The 8919-nt window shown below is 41.7% G+C and overlaps 1 non-coding gene across 1 annotated transcript; it reads left to right on the top strand.

The window, feature by feature from the left end:
- Positions 1-8486: 8486 nt before the first annotated feature.
- Positions 8487-8624, top strand: LOC119948300. Its single transcript, XR_005456706.1, has one exon. It is a non-coding gene; the product is annotated as a small nucleolar RNA SNORA7 (small nucleolar RNA).
- The last annotated feature ends 295 nt before the right edge of the window (positions 8625-8919 follow it).

Below are 8919 nucleotides of genomic sequence, written 5' to 3'. Positions count from 1 at the left end.
TCAGGAAATCTTTCCTGATTAATTTTTTCTCTCCCCAGGATGCATCTTCCCACCTGTTCCACTCAGCACATTTGCACCACAACAGAACCTCACTAACCCAACAATTCCCAACCTCCTGTGCACTTTTGTATATTTTGATTTACATATTGCACTAAGCACTTCTTTCTCCTAGCTACGAATTATTATGTGTCTAAATCCTTCATTAGACTGTAAGCTCTTTGTGGACAGGGATTTATCACATTCATTTAAAGTACCCTTCCAAGTGGTTGGCACAGTGTCAATAAATATGATTTATTGCACTAAATAATTCTTCCCTGACCAGGAGAATGTTTTATTGGGAATAGCTATACTGGCTGGCATAGAGCTGCATGCCAATAAAAACTATATATTGTTGAACCTGAAGAATTCTCACCCTTCTAAGCCATCTTTATGTTCTTGCCAATTTCCATTAACTTCTTGAAAACACCCAAGCAGGTTATCAAGCAGAATATGTATCATAGAATCATATTTACCTCCTACTTAAACTGCAATTAACACATTGTGGGATTGTTTCCTAGAAACAAGCATCCCAGATAAATTGTAATTCCAAGAGAAATGGTTAATAGTGAGACTTAAGCCCCGCAGAAGCACTAGCTTTTTTATCCACCCATCATATCATATCATCTTTTCAATAAGAAGGATGATTTAATAGGTTTCTTAGTTTAAAAATCAGGAAATTACAGAACTGCACTGATGCAGACACCAATAATGTTGTAAAAGGTGACAAGAATCATTTCTGCCTAATGCTTGGCTTTATGAAAACCAGCCCTGTACAGTACATTACTAACAGCATTATAAATAGACTGCGGAGCTTTCGTAAAATGTTATGACTTGGCTTAGAAGGTTACAGTTAGTCTTGGATATGTAGAGAAATGTTTCTTAAAGCTGCCTAATTAGGAAACTATATGTAGGTAGCAATAGCTTAATGTACCTCAAACAAACATTACTACTTGTTTCCCAAAACCACCTATATTTTGCCATTCCATGAACCATAGTTATGTCAGGCGGAATGGCCAGCTGTGGATTGCCTCAATTTAGTTCCCAGTAAGTGCACGGAAACAAATGTGATTTCCATGAGGTAAGCAGTAATTCTTTTGAAGTTCTGCTATATGTATAAAGTATGCATTCATATCCATATTCTGCAGAGTGAAGGAAAAACATAGAGCAAGTTAGTCAGTCTCTAAAGGACAGCCAACACTCCCACAGACTACCAAGATAGTAAGCACAGACTATGAATTTTGGTCAACACAATTATGATTATAAACATTCATGTGCTTTTAAAATCAGGCCCTTCCATTTACCAATTGGAGCATTGCAAAAGCATTCATCGAGATTAATTTTACTGTGGGAGCTAATCTGTTGTTTAGCAAGCAGTAGCGCTGGTACCCAATACCCGCCATTTTACCCCACGCCATCGAGGGTCCCTGCTCTCCAGGCATTCCTGTGCACACAGGGCCGGCCATGGGGATAAAAGCTACTGCTTTTAGTGCTTTTAGTTCTCTTCACTGCACGCGAGCGAAGCAATCACAACTACTACTGTCCCTCTCGCCACTGAAGGCCCCAGCTCTTGACATGCCATGTGACAGGCGCGATGCCTCCCCAGGGGACTGGCACTGGCCGTCCTCTGCGTTGTCAAGGAGACTCCATCCCGTGCCCTGCCTTCCACCACTGCGGTGGGAAAGAGAAAATTCCCCCATAGCCTAAGGCCTCTGCAAAAGGACTCTGGAAGCCTGGTGGCTGCTGAAGAGGTGGCTGTGGCTAGGGGTGTGTCCTGAACTCTGAGCCCCTAGGAGCCTGATTCTTGTGCATTCATCCTTGTGTTTGTTGCTCTTTTAGTGTTTTGTGTCATCATTCTAGATGTGTCTGTCTCTAGGGCCCTCTCAGACCTGATTCGAGACAGGCAAATGGCCAATAAAATCAGGCAACTTTCCACTGGAGCACCCCCTATCCTGATCCCAGGACCAGGTTGGCCAAGGCTTACACATACAGAAGGGGCAGGGTTCACCACTACTGGCAGAGCTGCAACTTAGAATTTAAAAGTTATTGAAGTCCCCACCCCAACAAACCTTCATCTCTGCCACAATGCTGCAGAGCACTGGAGGAGACTGAGATTGTTTAAGCTAGACCGGAAATTCCAGGGGGATACCGCACAGAAGGCAGGACCAAACCTAATGACATTTTCTTCTTACTTTCTCCCATACAAATAATAAATGAGTTAATCCACACACACTTTTTACATTCCCTTCTAGATGTTTCATCAGTGACCAATCCATACTTGCATAGAAACATTAATTACAGTAACCAGATCTGTAATTTTGCTGCAGATATACTAGGGTCATAACAGGAAAATTGAGAATACACAGGTCTCCAATGAAGTTCAATTCTCCTTAGGTGACAAATTATCATGGCCTTTTTATGACAATAAAAGATATCTGAGGTACCACATTCCATTGGCAAAAATAAAGGGAACATCCACAATTATAGTTTCAGAGAATTTCATTCCTCTAATACCTTCAAAGGTTATGTATTTGACCCCTTTCCCAATGAGCTACATTAACCTAAGTCTTCCCCAACTGCATACATGTCCTTTCCTTTTGCCCTTTTCCTGGGTTTCCATAGCTTCTGGCCTTTCCTAGCCCTTCTCCCCCTTCATCTTCCCATGTTCCTCACCAATCCAAATCCCCTCCTGTAACTTTCATTTCCTTCTATGTAGCTGCAACCCATCAGACACCAACCACCACTGCAGACCTCACTGCTGCCATCAGTCATAAACCCCTATGCAACCTATGCTCTCAGCCCTCTGGGATAGCAAAGTTGGAGAACTGAAGCCAGACCAGAACAGGGGAAAATTTGCGGGGGGTGGGGGTGGGGGGCAGGAAGTAGGTAGTGGCAGCAGTAGCAGAGAAAAAGGAGAAGCCCTTCTGAGACTTATCCCCACCCCACCTTCCTGGCCCAATCTCCTCTGCTCCTCTAGTCCTGGCCCCAGTCCCCAGTTTTGAGGATCCAAGGGGCTGGAATAATAATGATAATAATGATTGTATTTGTTAAGCACTTCCTATGTGCCAAGCACTGTTCTAAGTGTTGGGGTAGATACAAGGTAATCAGGTTGTCCCATGTGGGGCTCACAGTCATTACTCCCCATTTTGCAGATGAGAAAACTGAGGCACAGAGATGTTAAGTTACTTGCCCAAGGTCACACAGCAGGCAAGTGGCAGAGCTGGGATTAGAACCCACGACTTCTGACTCCCAAGCCCGTGCTCTTTTCCCTGAGCCATGCTGTTCTCTGTCTGTGGGTGCAGGTGAAAGGGTTATAAGGGTAGTGGCCATGGAAGTGAGATCCATTGTATTATATCTGTAGAAAAAAGATTTAAAAAATAGAATATAATATATTGTACCCTCCCAAGCATTTAGTTCAGTGCTCGGCTACTGTAAGCACTCAATAAATACCATTGATTGATTGAATAGAGTTGGAGGGGGGGTGGGAGATACGGGCCAATAAATCCTTGAATATGGAAATAGCTGGTCCAGGAAGGAAGGAAGGAATCAGAATGGCTTCCCTACAAGCAGAGATTTAATCTGCTGTGAATGGAATTTCTGCTATGCTGACCTGGATGTTGTGCCAAATGAAGTACAGTTCATTTCTTCCAGTTTCATCAAGAACTGGTGCAATGATGAAGTGTTCTCACTTTTGCTACCAGTCCTATCAGCTCAAAGACTGCATGATGGACATCAGGATGTGGTCATCATTCAGTTGATAGATTTAAGAATGATTCAACAAGAAATCAAATCTATATTTTTTATCGTCCTTGTATCATGAGAAGAAAGTTATTTTATGTCTGGATCTGACGGCATTACTGCCAGGAGTTTAAAAAAGCAGCGTGGCCTAATGGAAAGAGTGCAGGCCTGAGAGTCAGAAGACTTGGGTTCTGATCCCTGCTCTGCCAATTGCTTGCTGTGTGACCTTGGGCAAGTCACTTAACTTCTCTGCTGTAAAATGGGGATTAAATAACTTGTTTCCCCTCCTACTTGATTGTGAGCCCCATGTAGAACAGAGACTGTTGTCCAGCCTGATTAACTTGCATCTTTCCCAGCACTTAGAAAAGTGCTTGACACATAGCTTATTTGCTTCACAATAAATAATAATAATAATAATAGTAATAATAATAATGAGCTTTAGATATGGAGGAGGTGCACTGCTTCAGCTGGTACAAAAACATAGGCCTTAAAGACAGTGCCTTCATGATCACCTGGACCCACCATAGATGTCATATAATAATAATGATGGTATTTGTTAAGAGCTTACTATGTGCCAAGCACTGTTCTAAGCACTGAGGTAGATACAAGGTAATCAGGTTGTCCCGCGTGGGGCTTACAATCTTAATCCCCATTTTACAGATGAGGTAACTGAGGCACAGAGAAGTTAAGGGGCTTACCCAAAGTCACACAGCTGAAAAGTGGCAGAGCTGGGATTAGAACCCACAGCCTCTGACTCCCACGCCCATGCTCTTTCCACTAAGCCATGCTGCTTCTCAGTATATACAGTATGCATATATGGTATCTTGAGTAGTTCTATGACCAGTACCAACTTTTCATAATATAAAATGGAAATAAAGGGTCACAGGCAATAAGGTTATGAAAAGATATCAGTTTAATGCCAAAGCTCAACACTTTAGAAATCTGAAATCCTCACACTTTCCCACAGCAATGCTGAGAAATTATAATTTGTTTCATTTTCTTCTATTAAAATATAAAAGTAAATTGAAAGAATATTATCCTCTGAATATCTAATGACAATACTGTCAGATGTGACACCATGGTCTCCCAGTTTTTAAGCTACAGGCTGAGAAAGTTAGAATTCTTGGAAAAATTAGGCAAGTACTGAACTGAGATGCAGATTCCATAAACAGTTAAAAGAGCATCCAAAATTGCCACAGCCTAGCCTATGCACTGGGAGCATCTGACCCAATGTACATTAATCAGAGAAGTGGCGTGGCCCATTGGAATGAGTTTGGGCCTGAGAGTCAGAGGGCCTGGGTTCTAATCCCAGTGCCACCATTCGTCTGCTGTGTGACCTTGGGGAAGATACTTGGCTTCTCTGTGCTTCAGTTTCCTCATGTCTAAAAATGAGGATAAGATACCTCTTCTTCCTCCCCCTTAAACCACTAGTTCCAGGTCGGGCAGGGACTTTCTCTAGTCTGCTCCTATTGTATCTACCCCACCACCTAAGAAACACTAATCATTATCAGTGTCTGGTAAGGCTATATTTATCTCAGTTCTTTCAAGGGTAATTCTCTTCATCTCTGGTTAAGATAGATGAGGACCACAGAGAATACAGCCGTAGAAGAAATCTAGACCAAAACGCTTGGAGATTTGTATTGCCTCTGGGACTGTTTGTTTTTAGAAAAGTGCTTCTCCTTCTTTATAAAGGGAGATGCATGTTTATTATGGAAACTTGAGAACTCCAATCCTAGGCAGAAATATCCAGAATGGGAGAAGACATAACAAATGAGAAGCAACAGAGAAGCAGTGTGGGCTAGTGGAAAGAGCACAGGCTTGGGAGTCAGAGAACCTGGGTTCTAATCCCAGCTCCACCACTTGTCTGTTGGGTGACCTTGGACAAGTTGCCTCACTACTCTGTGCCTCAGTTTCCTCACCTGTAAAATGGGGATTGAGACTGTGAGCCCCATGTGGGTCAGGGATTGTGTCCAACCTGATTACCTTGTATCTGCTCCAGCATTTAGTACAGTGCCTGTCACATAGTAAATGCTTAACAAATACCATAAAAAAATGAAATGAATTTTTTCATAAAAAAATGAATACCATAAAAAATATATCAGCGCTTAATAAATGCCATCATTATTATTATGATAATAATAATAATAATAATGACATTTATTAAGTGCTTACTATGTGCAAAGCACTGTTCTAAGCGCTGGGGGGGTTACAAGGTGATCAGGTTGTCCCACGTGGGGCTCACAGTCGATCCCCATTTTACAGATGAGGTAACTGAGGCCCAGAGAAGTGAAGTGATTTGCCCAAGGTCACACAGCAGACATGTGGCGGAGCCAGGATTCGAACCCACGACCTCTGACTCCAAAGCCCGTGCTCTTTTCCACTGAGCCACGCTGCTTTTCTACAGTGCCTGACACATAGTTAGTGCTTAACAAATACCATAATTATTATTTCATGATGAATAGCTCTCTAGAGTTTTTGGTCAAACTAGATCACTCTCTTTTTTGTTTTGTTTCTGGGCACTGTTCTCCCTAGTTTGGAAGTTTCATTCATGACAGTGGACATTTATTTATATGCTTTTGCTTTTACCTATACATATCATCAGATAATATCTTGATGTCCGAGAAGTTGGGTCAGCCTTCTACATTTTTAAAGTCTCTTTACTAAAAACCATTTCTTAGGAAGTGGGGTTCTGACAAATCTAAATGGACACAAGGTAATCAGGTTGTCCCACATGGGGCTCACAATCTTAATCCCCATTTTACAGATGAGGTAACTGAGGCAAAGAGAAGTTAAGTGGCTTACCCAAAGTCACACAGCTGAAAAGTAGCAGAACTGGGATTAGAACCCATGACCTCTGACTCCCAAGCCCGTGCTCTTTCCACTAAGCCACAGAACTTTAGGGAATTGAAGAAGTATCTATACTCAGAATCCCTTATGTTGATCAAGCTTTATTACTGAATAATTCTGAAACCTTATTCTCCCCTCCTTACGTAGGAGCAGGCCGGATCTCATATGGTAGACATCCTTCAAGCATGGAAAAATAACCTCTGCATGGGGTAAAATTCGCTGGGTGACTCAACTGTGTCCATGAACAAGGAATCCAAGGATTTCAGAGAGGATATGACTGGAGACACAACTGGTCCTTTGGGAATCACTACTGATATGCTAGCAGAAAGATGAAAAGGTGATCTAAATCAAAACAAAGCACATCTTTCCTTCCCCTTAGCAGTCACTGAGTCAAGAATAGGTTCGGCCTCACTGCTGGTAATTCCAGCTGGATGAGGGGAACAGCAGAGCAAAATATTGGGGAGCCTTGCACACAGCTAACACCATTCTGCATTTCAAAAGGAGAGTATGAGGATTATCAATTATGTTGGCTTTGGTACCATTAGACTTTCAACTTCTCAAGGACTATGTCTGAATGTATCTCAAACACTTAATACAGGGCTTTACGTACTCACTGATAATACTGAAGTGGTGGTGATAATGAAGAACTCTTTGGTAGTCTACCTAAGGCTGTAAGCTCAATGTGGGCAGGGAATTTGTCTGTTGTATTCTCCCAAACGCTTAGTACAGTGCTCTGCACACAGTAAGTGCCCAATGAATACGACTGACTAAGGTTACCATCTATACCACAATAGGTGGGATGGGCATGAACTATGGGGTCCCTTCATGCCACCTCAAAGATAACCAGTTAGACTCCTCAAGTTCCCCTTTTGAACAGGGTGGCATGAGACAAGAGACACTGAGAAAGAAACAGAAAAAGAAAGGATAATGGGGGAGAGGGGGAGAGAGAGAGAGAGAGAGAGAGAGAGAGAGAGAGAGAGGTTGAAATATCTTGATTTATGTTAAACCCTACATTCAATCTTCCCATTGCAAGCATTTTTATATTGGCAAATGAAATGGCATGTATTCAGTCCAGTGAAACACTTTGCCAGTGGAGAAATGGCATTGTGTAATATTTCATGTTATTTTCATTTTAGTCATAAAATCTGCAGCCAACTGTTTATCACTTGACCTGTGGAAGATTTTCCAGCTGAGTCTAATTGAACAGAAGTGCATGTAGTTAAAATAAAATAAAAAAAAGACTTTAAAAGTTTCCGTGGTTCCGAATTTTACCTTTAGTCATGGAAGGAATTTTTAAACAGTACACAAACTTGATATAAATGCTTTTTAACTATAGTTATAGCTCATATACTGTTCACAGAATATTATTGTTTCATAGGAAGAAACAGGATAAAGAATATGGCCATAAAGGGGCCATTAAAAAAAGATAAATAACTATTAGAGGGTGGTACCTTACAGCATTTGTTTCTTTTAATATATGGAGATACAGAGATTATTTAGAATAATGTGGAGATTAAAAGAAAAAATTTGTGTTAGAGACTGGATATTTTATAGGATTGGTGGTACAAAATGGAACTTTTAAATATGTGTTTTCACTGATGAAAAATTTAAGAGAGATATGGAATGGAGTAGGTGGCTGGCTGGTCTCCCCATTCCATGATCTATTGGTAACTGCGTTTATCAGAAATGTTTCCTAAAATGTATGTTTTAGCACATGGCCTTTAACCAATACCAACTCAGGGTTGTAGATGCGGTCACAATTTAAATATTGAACACCAATCTACAAAGTTGCCTCCATTGAATTTTATTTTGAGCTATTAGTCACAGAAGTGACCCAGAATTTCACACAAGGTATCCAAAGGAATTCCCTCTCAGAGTCGCCCTTGGAGAGTTTCCAGTACTCTACCAGTCTCGGCTACGGGAGGGAGAGTCAAGCAGAGGCCTACCCATTCCATTCGTAGCTTGGGCAGTGGCTAGCGAGTGGAAGGAAATCTGCTACAAATCAAAACTCACCAGTGCTGGGCAGCAGCGGCACGGGAGAAAGTCAAGGGCGGAGACACAAGTTTACTGTGCTGAAGGCGGCAATGGTAAACTATTTACATATTTGTACCAAGAAAACTCTATGGATACACTACCAGAATGATTGCAGATGGAGAGCAGAGCGTTCTGGGAGAGATGTGTTCATGGTGTCGCTATAGATCAGAAACAACTCGACAGCATAAGACAAGACAGTCCAAGGAGTTCTTGTAGATGCGTCCACTAGATTGAAAACTCCTTGAGGAAATGGAGCTTGTCTAC

This window comes from Tachyglossus aculeatus, chromosome X4, assembly GCF_015852505.1.
Source record: "Tachyglossus aculeatus isolate mTacAcu1 chromosome X4, mTacAcu1.pri, whole genome shotgun sequence".
Taxonomy (NCBI): Eukaryota; Metazoa; Chordata; class Mammalia; order Monotremata; family Tachyglossidae; genus Tachyglossus; species Tachyglossus aculeatus.
The sequence above is the reverse complement of the archived record's forward strand: the minus strand, read 5'-3'. Positions and strand labels throughout refer to the sequence as shown.